Source organism: Chroicocephalus ridibundus, chromosome 3 (genome assembly GCF_963924245.1).
Source record: "Chroicocephalus ridibundus chromosome 3, bChrRid1.1, whole genome shotgun sequence".
Taxonomy (NCBI): Eukaryota; Metazoa; Chordata; class Aves; order Charadriiformes; family Laridae; genus Chroicocephalus; species Chroicocephalus ridibundus.
This window is the reverse complement of record NC_086286.1, coordinates 44,349,983-44,366,897: the sequence shown is the minus strand read 5'-3', so window position 1 is coordinate 44,366,897 and position 16,915 is coordinate 44,349,983. Positions and strand designations below refer to the sequence as shown.

At 42.8% G+C, this 16,915-nt stretch overlaps 1 protein-coding gene and 1 long non-coding RNA gene across 2 annotated transcripts in view; one reads left to right on the top strand and one right to left on the bottom strand.

Moving 5' to 3' along the window:
• The window catches only part of GREM2 (gremlin 2, DAN family BMP antagonist), a 39,738-nt gene extending 37,408 nt beyond the window's left edge, over positions 1–2,330 (bottom strand). The window contains exon 1 of the mRNA XM_063328949.1: positions 1,891–2,330. The gene's annotated coding sequence lies outside the window, so the exon portion shown is untranslated. The remainder of the gene's footprint in view (positions 1–1,890) is intronic.
• LOC134512991 (uncharacterized) lies at positions 1,446–9,541 on the top strand. Its single transcript, XR_010070289.1, has 3 exons — positions 1,446–1,506; positions 6,747–6,821; positions 8,299–9,541. It is a non-coding gene; the product is annotated as an uncharacterized LOC134512991 (long non-coding RNA).
• Positions 9,542–16,915: the final 7,374 nt, after the last annotated feature.

Sequence of the window (16,915 nt, the reverse complement as noted above, 5' to 3'; positions counted from 1 at the left end):
AGCTCAAAATCTAGGGTTACTGGCGTTTATTTTTGTGGCACCTTTTTAGAGGTCTTACTGATGCTTTTCACTGACACATCTTTCACCTACTTACCATGCTGCAATGGAAGGCTGAGCAAACCTCACTGTCACCAGGCATACCTGCTCCCCGCGCACAAGAGCTCTGCACGATCAGTGGGCTCCAAGAGATGCAAGAAAGCAAAATCCTGCCTGCTAGGTTTCTCACTTATCCTACAACAGAGATTTAGCAAATCGGTCTGCTCTTTTCAGCTTCACAGTAATCACGCACAAATGCTTAGAATTTAGGACTTCACTGCACGTCTGGGATGATGGCAGTTCATGAGGACCGCGCAACAAAAATGAGAGAGAGAGGTCCCTCGCTCAGAGCCTGAATACTGAGACGGAACCCTCACATCCTGGCTCTCAGTAATACGCAGATTGCTGTGCCTTACTTCTATTCAATTGTTCTTCTCAGAGCCCTTCTTTAAAATCTTAGACTATTATTATTCCGCCTTAACTTTTGGAAAGAGATGAGGAAAGGCAAGCCGGAGAACTACACACCGAGTTTAGCAAGCAAAGCATCTGCATTAAAATATATCAGGCATCCTAAGCAAATATTTCCAGCGGCATGTACTTCTTGGAGTTCAGGCAACAAACTAACCCCCGAAGGGAACACCGTATCTGTATTGTATTGGCACTGGTGGGAAGACAAGACTCTGACCCAATGTTGATTTCTCCCTGGTTTAGCAAGAAATAGCCTTGAAGCGGCCTGATAACCAGCTTGCTAATTAGGGCTCTGTGCAGACATTGCTTGGTCTTGCACCTGCTGCTTCGCGAATCTCGGGAGGACCGTGGGATTCTTAACCTGGGGCTTTTCCTTAGGGAATCTCTGCTGCAGTCATTTATCAGGCTGAAGTTCACTTGACACTACTTATCGGGATTTCATTCAATTTATTTCTTCTCTTTCAGAGAAAAAAGAGGTTGAAGTTGTTATGAGCTGTTAATTTTGCCCTCAAAAACCCACCGAAAGTTATATAACCACTTTCACAACAGCGTGCTAAAAACAAGAGTTGTTCAGCCAAATGCCACTGCGAGTTTTTTATAAGACCTGTGACTCCAATTCTGCAAGACCTGTGAACGCGCAAATATTTCCTTAGCTTTAGCAGAAAGTCAAGCAGGAGCTCCTTGTGAGACAGCCATGGGTTTGTATTACTATAATCCTCATTTGCAAGGGGAAAAAAAACAATGTATACGCGTATATATTATATATATATATTTCCAACTCATGACTTCAAGTAATGCTATTCGCTCTTGGAGCTGATCCCTCGTGGGGTTTCATAATCGCAAACCATCATTAACCCAAAGCAAAGAAAGAAAAGTACAAAGGGGCACAGGTTTCAAGCAGGAGATTATTTCCCCCCCCCCCCCCTTTTTTTTTTCCACTTGGGAGGGAGCGCGGAGAGGGCACACACGACGCTTCAACCCCAAAGGGATCCGGCCCTTCAGGTAACTTCCCTGGGAGCAAAGCCCCGGGACCCAGCCGGGAGCCGGCTCTGGCTAATGGAGCTCCGCGCCCCTGGAAACGCCCCGCGGGCGGGGGACGCGCTGCTCCCCGCGGAGACAGACAGACAGACAGACAGACAGGCAGGCAGGCAGGCGGCGGGGACCCCGGCGTGGGGACGGGCAGGGTGGGCGCCCACGAGGGGTGCGGGGCGAGGGGCTGCGGGGCGGCCCCGCGCTGTCACCGCCGCCGCCGGCCCGGCCCGCAGCCCGCCCGGTGCGCCGCGCCGCTGCCTGCCCCGAAGGGGCGATGGGCGTCGGAGGGCAGGGGAGGAGGAAGAGGACAAGAGAAGCGGCGGTGCCGGAGCAGGACGCCCGGCCGCCCCATACCTGCAGGGAGGCGGGGAAGGGTCCGCAGCGCGCTCCGTCCTGCCAGCTATAGATCCTATAGGTCCCAAGGGGGGACGAAGCGGGGTGGCGGTCGCCGTCCGCTCCTGCCGCTGCTGCTGCCGGCGGTGGTGCGAAGCCCTCGCTGGCTGCAGATGCCCATAGGCGCGCAGTGTCCCGGGGGGCGGGGGGCAGGGGGGGGAGAGCGGTGCGTGGAGGGAGCGGGGCGGCTTTGCCGGTCCCGGCGGCGGAGGGGGAGCTCGGCACTGGCTGGGCGCAGCCGCTGCCCGCCGAGAGGATCAAGCCCCAGCTTTCGATTGGCTCCGGTGGCCCAAACAGCCCAGAGCAGCCCACGCCAGCCCGCCCGCCTCCCCTCCGCCGCCCCACACGCTCCGCTCGCCCGCCGCTCCGCTCCTCCCTGCCCGCCGCCGGCCCCGCAACCTGGTGGTGGGCAGATCTAAACCCCCGCTCCTTTTCTCTTCTTCTCCCCCCCCACCCACCCGCCTTTTCCCTAATACGACGTCCAATCCCGAGGCTTTTGTTTATGCAGGGACATTCTCACCCCGGGTCTGACAAAACACGCTCTCCTTTCCCTTCGCATCTTCCTCCTTTGGCCGCAGGACCCGCAACTTTAAGCGCTCATGACATCTTGTGTCACGCTCAATATTTCAGCCCCGTTTGTTCTCCGAACATTTTAAAAAATAGCCCTAGCTGGTAAAATTAAAAGCATGCAGCGCCTGATCACCTGAGGGCTAAATCTGAGGTAGGACAAAGCATTCTTTGCCCGAGTTTAGTTTGCTTTTCTTACGCTGTTTGGGTTCCTGGCCCTGTCTTGGTTAACTACACGTCAAATCATGGCATGCGCAGAAAATAAAATCAGGATGCTAAGCCTCCTCTTCCTGAATCTAGGGTTATTAAATTGTAGCGGCTGTGATTGTCATTCCTCAGTGCAACGTTGATGTTGGTGTTCTTTTCGCTCAGGGTGACTTAAGCGGCCTATGGAAAAGGATTCTCCCTCCCACAGACGTTCTGTAGTCTTAAGTCAAACCTTAGACCTGTCTTCTGGGCAAAATGGCAATCCTTTGGTTTCAGTATGACCCTCTGTTCAAACAAGAATACAGCTGAACCAGATAAATAGGCCCTTTGGGTTTTCTCAGTGCAGGAAGATGTTGTAATATTTCCAGTAAACATGTTGGCAAAATTGCTTATTAAAATTAGGGAGAACAAAATGATCAGTTATGTACTTTTAATTAGTGCAATGACCTGCATTTAACTGATGCTGTTAAGTAATGGCAATGTCTGTTGGTACATCAGGTGCCATTAAAAGTCAACATTTGTCCAAATTTGGCAGACTGTAGCACTTGAAACAGAGAAGGGAGTTGCAGAGATACCTTTGCATGACAGCAGCACGTACATTTTCAAATGGTAACCTCCATAACTTCTTTAATTGATTCTGTATTTAATTTTTTTTTCCCCGCAAAATTGTACGCTATTTGTCCTTCTCTAGAAAGCATGCATACTTTTGCCTCTTTGGGGCATACAGAACTAGTTAAAACAAATGCTTTTATTTATTTATTTTTTTTGTTCAGGCAAAAGTCAGAAAAATAAAAATAGAAATATTGAGAAATATATAAAACCAGACATATTTAGAAATATTCATACTTGTGGTATAATCCATCCCTCATTTGAAAAGCTCTATTAGCAAAAACATCCCTCGGTGAATTCAGTGGAGCTACACCTCTAGAACACAAGAGTAACTAAAAAAAAAAAAAAGTTTCCTTTTTTTCCTTCAGATATTGCCTATTTATTTTCCTGGGAGAAATGAAATCACTACTTTAGAGATCAAGCTACATTTCTAGCCACGGCCCAACAGGCACAGCAGCCACTGCATCTCCATCACCCCCACACACCTCTACAGCGGGCATATTTCTTCCCGCACCCTCCTTATCCAAGTCACCAGCTGATTGTCTTTCAATATTCCCTAAGCCAGAAGGTGGTGCCTTCCTTCACCCTGACTTCTTCCTAGGAAGAGTGCTTACTCTTGAATCATGCTCCAGTTTCAACCCCTTTTTTCAGCGTCCCCTTTTTCTCCCTCGACAGACGGAGCTGTGTCGGAGGAAGGGGTACGGCTCCCCCGCTGAGCGGCTGTTGAAGGAAACACCGTGGCAGGCTGTTCCCTTAGGCCTCCTTCCAGTTACTAGTTTTCAACTGTATTATCTTATCATCTCTATCCAAATTTTATCTCCTGCTTTGTGTTATTTTGGGGAAAAGCTCTGCAGTCAATACGGAAGTTTTCCTGTAATAAATTCTTTGTGCTCCTCCTTATAACCCAGGAACTTTCTGTGGTACAGATGACTTGGGACTTCATAAGATTTTGTCCTTCCAGAGCTGCTACTTCCCGTTAGCCATTCTCAACGTTGTGTTTGTTTCCTTCTGTGTTAGTTTGGATTCCTTTACAGCACTGATTAGGTTTCCCTCTAGTCTCGTTCAATTTAATAGCTTTTAACCTGTCCGTTTTATTTATGTCTGCTTAAGTGCTTATTTAATCTTTTCCCTTATAACTATAATGACCTTCCACAGGTTACTATAATCCTAGAAGGTATGTGGGGAATTTAAAGATTTAAAAGTCGTTTGACTTCATAAATAATTTTTATTTTCTCATTACATGCCTTATGTTTAAAACAGGAATGTTACATTTTCTATTTGATCAAAGTTTGTTTTTCACACATATTCCTTCCACATATCTAGTAGCGAGGCTAACTGAGACTTTTTTTTTTTTTTACAATTTGGTTAATGAGAACTGCAAAGGGGGTTGATCTGCCATAGAAAATACATAGCATGTTTATTCTTTGCTCTTGTCTACAACCAGAGCTTTATGGCATTCAAAATACTTTAGTTAGTTGTGCAGGTTTTTGTTTTGATTTTTAAAACTAAAATAGTTATATGCTTCAGATATAGCAATTACCTAGAAATACCAGTTTAAAGTACAGTCATATTGGTATCACTGCATCTTTCCTCCAGTGTGACTTCTATTGTGTGCTGTGCTTAAACTAACAGACTAACCTTTTAACATCCCCTGGCAATTACAGAGCTCATAATTCAGCAAGCTGTTGAAGCATATACCTACTTTTAATCTACAGATTTCATGACTGCATTCTACTTCTGATGTGGCCACGTTTCAGGAATGACTGTAATCCATGTCTTTTGTCTCACACTGAGACGAAACACAAACAACTGGTGCCCATCTCCTTCACAGCAAGGACCATATCTTCGTCACTGCTGTGACAGAAATTCTGTTCTGCTCAGCAGCACTGAACACAGAGCTCATCTCGATCTGTGAAGACATCTGGCAGGAGAGCCTGCAGAGCACGAAGGGCTGTAGACCTGAGAGATCTGGTGATTCCATCATACAAGTTTTCCCTGCTTGTAAATTGACATATCTACAATGAATGAACAAACTGGTCATTTGCCGCAGGTTAGGAACATCTCTCTCAGGCCCTGACTAAGCAGCCAAGCTCTGGAGCCAGGAGCTGGGCTCAGTGCTTTCCTAGGAGATCAGTGTCCTGAGAAGCCTGACTGTCTGGCTGGCATATGTTTCCAATTCAGGCACAGGGGGCAACCCCACAAACTGCTTTCACTGCCTTGCATCCCCTTTGGTTTTGTGCTCTTCCCACCTCTTGATTAACCTGCTTTATCTCCTTCTAGTCCTAACTCATCTTTATCCAAGACTTTCCGTACAAGCTCTTTGATTTCCTGACCTTGCTCTTGGTTTGCTCTTTGGCTTGGGGTATCGTTGATTTCTCTGTTTTCCTGAGCGTGCTTTCCATCTGGAGCCTTGGGCTGGTCTGCCCTCTGTGACTGACTCCTGGTCTTGAGTTTCCCCAGTCTCGGTGGCTGGACCCACCCCAGCTACAGTCACTTCGCACAAGTATTCCACTTGTGGCTCCTTGATAATTCCCATTTAAAGCCACCTTGCTTGAATGGGAATTACAAAACATGATATCCCACTGCTGACGCAGAGCGTTTGGCACATAGCTTATCTGTGTGATAATTCAGCCGCCTGTGGAATAGGTCGTAGCGGCAATATTGGGTCGTGGCTTAGGAGAAGCTGCGAGAATGCAGGAGAATGTCGCGTCCCCCTACGATTAATCACGCTTGTCAAGATCTTCAACAGCTCGTACTGTTTTCATAGACAATTAGGCACCTAAATGCCTTTGGACACAATGCACCTGTTTTTTAATTTGGAGTCCTTTATAACATTGTGGACTCAAGCCAGAAAGGCACTCTAAGCAGCAGCAATTTGGATCCTGTTTTTTCGGTACTTTATCTCTGCTATGAAAAACAACTCTAAAATATGGCTCTACCTGAGACAGGGCAACATCCCATCCCGGGACATGAGTAAATACTTCTTCTAACCCCCCAATAATGAACTTCATTAACATGGATAAACCTATTCCTGTCAAAAATGCCATCTTTACATTTCACAGTAGACATGAATGAAACTTTCTCTGTCATGCCTTCAAATGTAAATTGCTCCGTGCACTCCTTAGAAGCAAAAGAAAGCGCTAACACTTTTCTCTGCCTTTACCTTCTTTCCCTTCATTCCCAGTAAAATTTCACTGAAGTCTAGCTCTACCCAGATGCCCTGAGCCCATCTGTACGCTCCAGGAGCTTGCGCGTTAGGTATTTAAAAGTTGCCTCTCCCTTGTGTGTTTCCTTGGAGGAAATGATTGCTCCTCACACATCTACCTTTGAAAACTCTTCAGAAGGCTCACAAATTCAGTTTACCGGATTAAAAAAAGATGAGTCCACACGGGGCCTGAAATAAACTTCTCCTTGACTGGAATTTTTTTTTCCAGCCCGGGGATGATTCCTACTTAGCCTGGTGAAGGCTTAATGATACATGCTGCCATACCGGTTTTGAGGAGATCGTGGTAAGAAAAGGGGCAACTAGTGAAGAACAGAAAAAAGCAGAGGGAAGGAGGGTGTGAAATGTTAATGCTGTCATTCCCTTTTAAGGCAGAGTGGGTCTGTAGATATTCACTGGTCCTTTCTCAGAACATGGTAGCCCAAAACACGCTTCTCAACACTAAGTCATGAACACTTTACAAAATCCTTGCATTCTCAATTGAGGAACCTGAGCTACCCAGAACCCTTCAAAAATTGCTCATCTAGAGTGAAAGCAGTGATGTCATATGCCAAAGCATTACACATGTCCAGGCCTATATTTTGTCTTTCGTACACATAGATCTGGATTTTTCCTTAGAACTGCTTTCAATGACAATTAAGAGAATAAATTAATGTAAAGCTATCTGAGGCCCGTCATTCCCTTTCTCTAAATTAAACTTAGACACTCCTTTTTTTACCCTGTTTTGATGATGCGCCAGTGGTTTTAGAGCAGATGATCCTGCCTAAATCCAAGCTGCACTGAATGAATGAGGAGACCAGTTAACCTCCACTCCATCTCTGTTTTCTCTGGTTGGATTGAGAGACTACCTAGCCAAAGAAGAGAGATGAGCCGCAGAGAGCAGCAGTCTTTGGGATGAGTTCTCTTCCTTCTTCACTGTCATGAAGGGCTGTGGGGACATCTGGATCTCTAGGGAACATCACTAAATAGGACCAGATAATCTCAAAATATTAGAGCCAGACCAGCTCTCTCATGTATGATTCACTTGCCGTATAACGACTAATAAAGGCAATATGTGTGGAACCAGGAAGGCAGCCAATATAGCTTCTTCCAAGAACTGTGAGTAATTAACTGGGTCCCTGGTTAATTTCTTTCATGAAAAATGTGTTGAGTGAGATTCTTACAAGTGGTGCTCTTTGTGTGACGTCTCACTCTACTCCCAAGCAGCACAAATTCATGCAATTGGAAAGGAAGAAAAAGGAAAATACAAAGTTTCAGAATCTTAGGGGTATTTTTTCTCCAGATGCAAAAGCTAACACTTCCTTGCTCCTCCTCAGTTCCTAATCTCCTGGTGGTTTTCCTCTCAAAACCTGATCTATAACCCAGCCATAGATATCGTATCCTTGTATAACGTGCTCCAGCTTCTTGCTTTAGTTCGAGGTGTTTCAAATCTCTGGTGTTCCAGAGGAAAAACTGTTCAAAACTTCCCTAAGACGAAAGACGACTAACTAGTTGCAGCATGTCCCAAGGGAGAAAAAACTCACCCAAAGCACCATGTTGTCCTTGTTTGTGGACCTCACATCACAGCAGCTATGAAGAAGAGGAAAAGACGATCCTCAGCCTGCTCAGTCACTCTTACATCTCGTTAGGTGTAACACCTCCGGTTCTTTCACTCTGTGTACTTCAGGCTTTCCCCTATTACTGCTCTTGAGGTAGCCCATCGCTGTTCATGAGTGAGACTCTATGTCTTCCTTGAACTTAACAAGCATTTTCTTCCTCACTAGGACAGAGCGAGACGGCTGTGGGAGATGCTTGAGTTGCCCAAAACAAATGTAGCCCCCCCCTCCCCAAGCAGAGGAGGATGCTCCAAGCAAACAAATAAAATGATGGATGGTTCCTTCTGACAGCAGGGCAGATTTTAAGTGACAAGAATCCTGCCAGGGATACGTTGAGGATGGAATACATATGATAACAATTTAATATGTACAGCACACAAGGGAAAAGTTTATTAATATCACATGGCGCAATTGAATTAGATATTTTAATTAAACCTAAATTTATCTCACTGATAGTGACTGTCAGTGGATGTTTTGGGAAATACATGAACATTTCGCTGAAATCATTGGTTTAAACAAAAGGATAGTTTCCTCTTTCAATATTTCAAATATATTATGATCACGTCAGCTAAATGTTGCGGAGAAACAATATTAAGCTGCTACTGAATGAGGTAATGAGGTGAGAGAGCATAGAATATCCTGTAACATAACATTTGCCACATATGACTGTCCCAGGCAAGTCCTATTCTTTAGGAAGCCTCGTAAACATAATGTCCAGTCTACATCCCCTTATGTTATTTTCTTAAGATGCTTTTTTCATAACCCTAGGAAATAAATAGATGTGCTCAGGGACCAGGAAGACTGAACAACAACAAAATTTGTATCACTACAAAAACATTCACATGTATTGCATGAAGTAGAAAGGGACCGAGATTTGGCCAAAACAAGTGGAATCTATGATTTGTTGGGAATCTAGGAATATTTCTGCCTTTTTTAAAGTGAAATGTACCAGTTTGAAAAGCACCAGCTTGTTTTTATTGCATAATTTGACTCTGTGGATTGAACTATTTTTGCCAAGTTTTGTCAATCTGCCTGGCCTGTTTTATACAATTTACGCACAGTTAATACATCATTCATCAACTCTGTGTAAATGATGGGATTTTTTTTTTCCTTCTCTCTGCTCCTAATGTCACACAGCTATGTCTGCCCAGTTCTGACTAAATTACCCAGCTAAACTTTGAGATATATATGCACATTAAGTAACATAGCATTTTGTTTCTTCATTCCTTCAGTTCCTTCTTGTTTTGTTATTAGTTAATAACACATCTTTGTCAGCTGTAGGTGGATTCACTGTGAAGAGTCTTCTTTTAAACAACAAAATAATCCGTAATATGCTGTGTTATGTAATGAAAGCGATGTATATATAGAGAGAATATTTATGCACAGTGAGTTTAAGGAAAAAAGAAATAAAGGTTTGTCTTTTCCTCTTCTTGGAGAGAATTTCTTGAATTTGAGCTGGCTAGGTCCTTTTCCCCAAAGGCATAAATATAAGGTTAAAACTGATGAGAGAGCAGAACTACCAAATAAGATACGTCTCAAGAGCAAATCTGGCATCTGACCAGCTCTATCACAAGTGCTGGGAGCAAGACGTGCCATCTTCCCACGCCCGGCCAGGGGCCTTGAGAGCCTGGTCAGCGGCTGCCGTTCTGCTGCCCCGACTTCCATGAGGACCACTCACTGCTCACCTAACTTGCCCGCTGCCTCATGGGAGGCTGGGCTGGAACCTGAATTAATGCACGTGTCTGTCTGTTCTCAAAAAGCAGCTAGCCTTTATGAACGCTCAAGCAAACTATTTAGGGAGTTTCTCAGTGATGGACTGGGATTATTGCCAGAGTATTAAACATCAGAGGGCAGGGTGCTTCAGGTGGCTGTACCTAACGACTGGTAAATATTCAGTTTATAGACAATGAGGTGCCTGACTATGCACATAAATGCGTAGTGAACACACAAGCCTAAGTGCATCAGTAAATCCATTTTGATATCAATAATATATAATATATGCTATATATTTTAATTCATGTTAAGTTATGCAGGGACAAGAAGAGAATCATCCATATGGAACACAAAGCATTCAAGGCAGTGCAGGAAGATTTACTTGACACTGCATTTGGAAAAGCATCCTCCTTTCTCCAAGGGACATATTTGATTACAACCAGGTATTTATAAAGCCTCCAGCTCCAAAGTCCTTGAGGATCTTCAGCAAGTTAAAAATGACAGTACTGCTGTGCGCACTTATGTCTCTTAACACGTCATGCTATATAGCATCTGAATAATCCACTTTTCTATATATGACAGTAAGCCTGGGTAGGAATAAGGAGAAATTTGCATGCTAAAGAAACAAGATTAGACCGCTAAAATCATACCAGGAACAAGAAGGCAAGACCCCCCCCCATAATTACCTTTCTTCTAGTCCTAGATCTATATTTTCATTGATCAACTTTATGAGTCTTCTTGTTGAGAAGGGGGGTGTGTGTGTGTGATGGACAAGTGCAGTTCATACTATTGCCTCCTATTAAGCCAACTTACATAATTAGAAAAAAAAACAAACAGACAGACTTCTGAATATATAAGCACATCTTCAGGTCTGCTTTCAGTACCAGCACTGTCTGCTTAAATGTTATGTAAGACGACGGGCTTAGTGCCGTACCCTCTAACCATTAGGAAATTCAGAAACAAACTTCTGCAGCTCCTGAGGTGCTGTGGGGAGCACATAGCTGCGATATTACTTCATGTAATGAAGTACTATGTACATGAAGTACTATATACTTCATGCAGGTGCCCTGGCCATCTGCAGAGGAAAAATGCACTGCAGATGAGCAGAACTTCACAGTGTAACTACAGCAAGGTGACTTGCACATATGCCGCCTCATTTTCACAAGTAATACGCTTTCCTAAATCTAGGGTCTGGTGGAGTGGAATAATCTGGAACTGGAATGGTCAGGATGGGAGGAAAACAGGCATGAGGAAAATTATGAGAAAGCGCTGGAGACAGAAGGATTTGACAATTCCAAAGTTATATTGAAAGAAGAGATGAAGCAGCAATAGGTAAAAGGGGCAGCATACCACCTAGAAAAATCATGTATAAAATAGAACAGGACATTGGAAGTCTCTGATGTGTCATGCTACTTTCCTCTGAATGTTCATTGCACTGGTGCAAAGTACTCAGAGAATATTTTTAGGACTTTAAATAATTTCAGTTTTGCCTATGCAGTTTTTCATGTTCTGGTTAAGTAATTAAGTTTTATTCAAGCAAACATCTGTGGATGCCACGCTTCAGTCTGAGTGTGCAAGTATTTGCATTGGATGCGTTAGAGCACTCATCCACGTGGGTAGCATAAACAACACCAGGTAACCATTGCAATAAGAGTATCAAATATAAAAAAAGTAGGAATGGTCTCAAGTATAGGTACGGTAAATTCTTTTAATGCAAATATAGCTGAATGGCTTTAAATACTGACCAAATCTGATGATCTTATGATTTGCAAGTGGATATTGAACAAGTATGGAAAGAGTGAATCCTAGAGTAAATTGTTTTCTATAGCTGTTTTTAGCAGCATATTCTCTTCTCCAACTCTTTGAACATATATATATAAGTTTGGATCATAACTCACATTTCTAGTAAAAAAAAAAGGGGGGGGGCATTATTTTTTTTATCGATAGGAATCTAAGAACATAGTTTAAAATAACCAATTATCAGAATTTCTCTAAGGCTTGGCTCGGGCTTTCCTTTGGGTATGAGACTATTGTACTAACTTTCACGTGCATACTCAAAAAGAGAAGACCTGAGGCATAAGGCTTGAAATTAAGGCTTGCTTTTCATTGACTTATTGCTATTACCAAGGCCCGGGGAAATCTGAAGAATCTTGCTAATTCTGTCCTCAAAGCCCAGGTAGGCAGAGGGTGATCTTTTTAACAAGATAAACCAGTCTAGATTCAAAAGTCTGCAGTGACGGCCTGCCTATGCAATTCGTATACCCCTTATTTCTAATCTGAATACTTCAAAACACAGCTTTCTGATACTGGATCTTGTTATGCCTTTGTCTGCTGGATTAAAGAGTTCTCAAAGCATTCCTGAAGCAGTTTCCTGAATGCTTTCCAATTTTTCAAAATCCTTTTGAAGGTGTGGATGCTGGGGCTGGACACGGTATTCCAGCTGACAGTTGAGTTTCATTACCTTGAAATAAGGATTAACTGGGAAGTCAAAACTACATAACTTGGTGTAGTGACATTTCACCTTTGGTGACCTGGGTTTAAATTGGTGTTTGGTCAGCAATGGAAATTGTTTTGCTAATCTTATCCTAGCCCCTTCTGACGTTTTTCCATATCAAAAAAGAATCGCTTTCATTGGCATAATTTTCTTTCCCAACTAAGGGCAGGTCCAGCGCCGGGGTGGCTGAATAACAGGTTTGAACGGCAAGGACACACTGACGGAGCTGTGTCTGTCCCAGGCACGCGCTGTTGTTGGCTCCTATGGTCCCAGGCACAAACATGTTCCCAACAAAAGCTGCGCGTACGTGAACTGCAGCCCTTTCCCCTGCTCTGACCTCAGGCAACAGCCAGCACAGCCCCTGGCTGCATCCTTTCTCCCTTTGCTTGGTGGTCCTGCCTGAACAAGGGAGAAGGAAGCAATTTTCTTTACAGCCTTAGAATGAAATGATATTTCACAGCTGCAAAATTATATAAAGACTTGAGGCTTACAAGCTGAGCAACAGGAAGCAACCCAATTTTAAAACCACTTTTGCACTATAGAATATTGCCAAGCAATATGCAGTGAAGAGAGTGAGATGTTTCCAAATGCTTTTTCTTCAATAAGTTAAAAAAAAAAACTATGACCACATACCAAGTATTTAGGCAGTGATCACTTCCAGACTATGAAGAGATAGAAAGGTAGGTCAGGAAGGAGAGAGGCACAAAGAAACCTTATCTTGAAATAAACGTAGTTGGTGCATATTGTTGTAATGTAGTTGTGCCTATATTGTGGTTTAGATAGACTGACTTGTTAATATTTAAATACCTATGCATTAGCAAATGTATAGCTATGCTCCTGATACAGAGCTTTTTTTAATTGATTTAAAATTAATTTTAATTAATTGATTTAAATTTAATTTAAAACACCTTTCTGCTAGATGCTAAAGTTAAGACATAGCTGTTGGGATTCATCTGACCTAACATTAGCTTCTAAAAAATTAGTTCATTCTACTTTAAGTTAGTCACCTAGGTTCCCTTTTATGACTGGCAGAGAGAGAAAAATATCTCTAGAGAGTTATTGATGCCATAGCCTTACACGTGTCATCAGAAGAAATTATTTGCTTTATGGAAGTGCTTCTTTCTCTCCACTCAGTACCAAAAAAGCTAGAGAATTCCTTTCTATATGATGCCTAGTTTTTAGGAAACTGAAGTTAGGTAGTTGTGGTGGATGCCCCCACCCGTGTAGATTAGAAATGTGTATCGATATTAATGGCTACACTCAAAGTGTTTAATCAAAGCAACAAATAATTGTCAGCTTCTTCATAGCACAATTTTAATACAGTGATGCCCAGTTTTGTGAAGAAAATAGGATGAGGAATTGTTAGAAGACATGTATGAGAGCCCTGAAAGGAAATCTGTGTTAATTGCAAGAGCTATTGATGTACCTGATGTTCATAAGATGTGATACTAAACTAATACTCCAGCAGGGATGCCAAGGAAGAGGGAGTTAATACAATCATAAATTAATTAGTGAAGAAGGGTAAACTAAACCTTCATTTTTTGTGTCCAAAAGCTCTGTAGGACATAGGATAACCTAGCCTATGGAAAGTTAGCCTTGGAAAATTATGATATGCCAACTCCATTCGGTTTACAGTTTCAGTAAGAAGAATTATTTGATTGCGGAGGGATTCATGTCCTTTGGTAGCAGAAGACATGCATCTCACCTAAATACCCTGTAAATTCTGGCATGGTACTCTTGAATTGAGCAAAGTAAAGGAATTATTAGTCAAAATCAGAGCTAATGGTAGGCCTCGGCAAGTTGCTTTGGCAGGATACTACCATGGAAGAGAGAGAGGGGAAAAAAAAACAAAAACCAGACTCTGCCTATGCCAGAGATCTAACCTGGATGTTTCCACTGCTTTGCTGAAGAAAGAGCTGGAATGTGGGGTGTTGTCACGGTCCTAGGCTGGAGGCAGCCCAGCTGGGCTCAGTTTCCCTATCCACCTGGAAGAACAAGGAGCAGCAAGCCTGAACTGCTAATGCTTTCCCTTGGCTCTTCCTTCATCCCTTCGTAAGTTCCTGCCCACTCTTCCTCTCCTGTCTGTGGCAGAAATGCCTGGCTCTTGCCCGCCTCCACTCGCTTTGGAGAGAGAAAAATCAACTTTGCTTGCACAACTGAGACCTCACAAGCCACCTCTGGTCATTAAACCCTGACGCTCTCGAGGTGTGCAGGCACAACATGGAGAGGTTAGCAGTTGGCATGGGAAGCTCTGTAGAAGAGATTGAAATATTCTTGCATGTAGAAACATTGGGTTTGCTTCAAATTGATGTAATCTACGTTGAAATGGCAACTGTTTTTGCTGTCCAGATGACCTGTAATTTCCACTAATCAGTTCTAAAATCTCAAACAAAATGGGGTTTCCGGTCAAAAGATCAATTGATATAAAATACATTTATAATTTCTTGTTTTGTTATAAACAGTAATTTCATTGCTTTCAAAAAGAAATTGCAAAAATACCATGACAGAACATTTTAAGTAGATACATGATTCTGTTTCAAAGTTTCTATTTTTTCCTGAATGTGTTCAAAACTTCCTGGAGAAAATACAAGATTATTCTTCAAGCAGAAACATTCCTCAATGTTTTCTTTTAAAAATCTCTTGATGAGATGTATTTGGATTTCTGACCAGCTATTGCCTTAAATCATTTCATCACTGAGTACAGTAAAAAGGAGCCTCACTTGGTGGAATAGAAATAACATCCAAGCAGCCTCATCTGGAAGACTATTGGTGGTAGCAGAGATCTGCAAGGCTTTCATTTGATTAGCAGAAGATCTTCAAAGTTTGTGAAGTAGAAATGTTTCCTGCTTCAGAAGGAATAAAGGTAAAAAATAGCATATAATTCATGTTCAAGGAAGAGAATGAATGAATTGGTTACTTTCTTGCCAAATAAGATGTGATAGGAGATCAGGGTTTTTGGGACTGGAATAGATACCGAGATGGTGGTCAAACACTGGAACAGCCTTCCTAGAGAGCTGGTTGATGCTGCAAGCCCATCAGTGTTTAAGATGCATTTGGACAATGCCCTTAATAAAATGCCTTTACTTCTGGTCAGCCCTGAATTGCTCAGGCAGTTGGACTAGGTGATCTTTGCAGCTCCCTTCCAAGTGAAATTATTCTATTCTATGAACTAAGCAAAACACTACATAAAACACCTGTGGACTTTCTTTCAGAGGGTTCAACAGTTTAATGTACATGCAGAATTGTCACAATTACAAAAACAACAGTGTTATGAACTTCATAAATGTATGTTCACTGTTCAAACTGTGCTGTACTTTTCAAAATACACACCTGTACGCATGAGATTTTCAGAAGCCATAACCGTTATCTTATTGTTAGCTGCCATTTAAGGCAATAGTAAAACTCCTCTAGTTGGAAACAAAACTAGAGCAATGCCGAGCACATCTGGGAATACCACCTGCTCTGTGAAAACAGCGTAAGTGATAATTTGCCGCACCCCAAGAGGAAATATTTTGTGATTTTCCCATTTATTATTAGCATGTAATTAGTTGAGCAGAGGATGGAAATTTAGATGCCTGCACGGACAAGTACAAAAGGCATGCTAACAGAGTGGAAGAGAAAGAGGGAAGACAGACTATCAATAAACTCTGTCAAGGATGTTGGCACCATCCGATATTAATGATCTGCCTTAGACATCTAAAGATAGAACCTGTGTACCGGCACAGCCACAGCATGGGGGCTCTCTCCGTAGTTTAGACTCCTTTTTAGAAGACTCATCTGAATTGAGGGCTGGAAGATAAAGAAGGTAACCAGTCTTTTAAGAATTTTACTCCAGTTCTCCAATGTGCAAACTGGAAAGTCCACATGCCGTGAAGCCTTTGAGTGAACCCTAGTTGCAAATCATTTCAGCATACTAAAATAAACAGGGCTCTTTCACTCCATCTAGAGCCAGAGAGGCTTGGTTTTCAACTTCATAGACTCATTTAAGGAAAAAAAAAAAAAAATATAGGAAACGAACGCGTTTCCATCGCAAGACTAATTACGTGTACAGTTTTGGCTTTACTCCATCTAGTGGCAACTGGGCAGAAATTCTCCTCCCTCCATGCAACAGCAACAACACGTAAGCTGTGGCTGAAAGTTCGTGTTGGATGTGTTTGGTATTGTTTGGGCATGTTTGCAGCCAGTGAAGCGCAGAAGCTGTTGATGAATGGGCTTTGATGTGTTCCTCACCGACACAACATGGTTCCCATTACACCACTCCACCCTTGGTACAGGAGCCTGCTACGGGAACTGTTAGAGAGAAGGCAGGAGGAGAAAGCGCTCAATGCAGGTGGGAGTAATGGTCTGCTGAGTGCCTGTGAACAGGGAGTGTTATGCTAGAAAGGTTTGAGAGAAATGCATTCATAGCTTCTGCTAAAGATTTCTTAGGCAACAAAAATCTAACAGGGAAGAGTTAGATTCATTCATAATTCAGTCGAACGTGTCCTAGATAACTCAGTCAAAAGTCTTGGATCAAATCTTGTTTTCCTGGTCTGCTAGAAGCAGATCAGTTCTGTACAAAGCCTTGTAGGTATTCAG